Here is a 761-nt window from a genome sequence, read left to right as displayed (position 1 = left end):
AGATTTACAATTCGTAAGAGATAAAGTTGCATGACTTGTTTTGGTATCCTGCACAAAGCGAAACGGCTGTATCTTCTGGAGATCTTAATAAGAATCTTCCAGAGTGTAAGGAATGTTCTTACTCTGTCTTTTTGCATATGCATCTCTTCTAAGACTGCATTGCATTGATAAGTCATGGATTTCATTTATTTTTCATGTTTATTATCATTAGGATGATGATTGTAACTTTTTACTCTGTTGATTGTAATAAACTCAAAAACAAACAACCATAACAGACAATCATCATGGTCGAGAGCTGCCTCACCTTAGCCGTTAGTACGGAATCACCACTTTATTATAGGACTACAAGACTTACTGCAGTTAAAGGAGTCGTTCTTTATTGGGAAACTACGAAATGTCAATATATTGTAAAGTACATTCGTTTGCACTATAAATTACGGAATGATGTGGAGTATTGCCCTCCCGTTGAGTATCTCAGCCTTTTGAGGTACTATTCAGTACACTAAGGGTAAACTAAGCTGTTAGTGAGATCAAAAGTGACAATAAACAGCCCAAATACTCTTAAGCTGATGGTGTTATTGGTGCTGAAGAAAGTGAATTAATAATGTGGTTTTTTCTGGTTGACTACTTTCTTCTCAGTGAAAGAAATCAGTTTATTGGAAAATACATGTTTATATAGTTAACAAATTTAGGCGTAGTCATAGATGAAAAAAGAATTTAGGAATGAGAAAAGGTAGCAGAAGTATAGTTATCCTCAACAG

This window comes from Penaeus monodon, chromosome 15 (genome assembly GCF_015228065.2).
Source record: "Penaeus monodon isolate SGIC_2016 chromosome 15, NSTDA_Pmon_1, whole genome shotgun sequence".
Lineage (NCBI taxonomy): Eukaryota > Metazoa > Arthropoda > Malacostraca > Decapoda > Penaeidae > Penaeus > Penaeus monodon.
Note: the sequence above shows the minus strand (reverse complement) of the source record.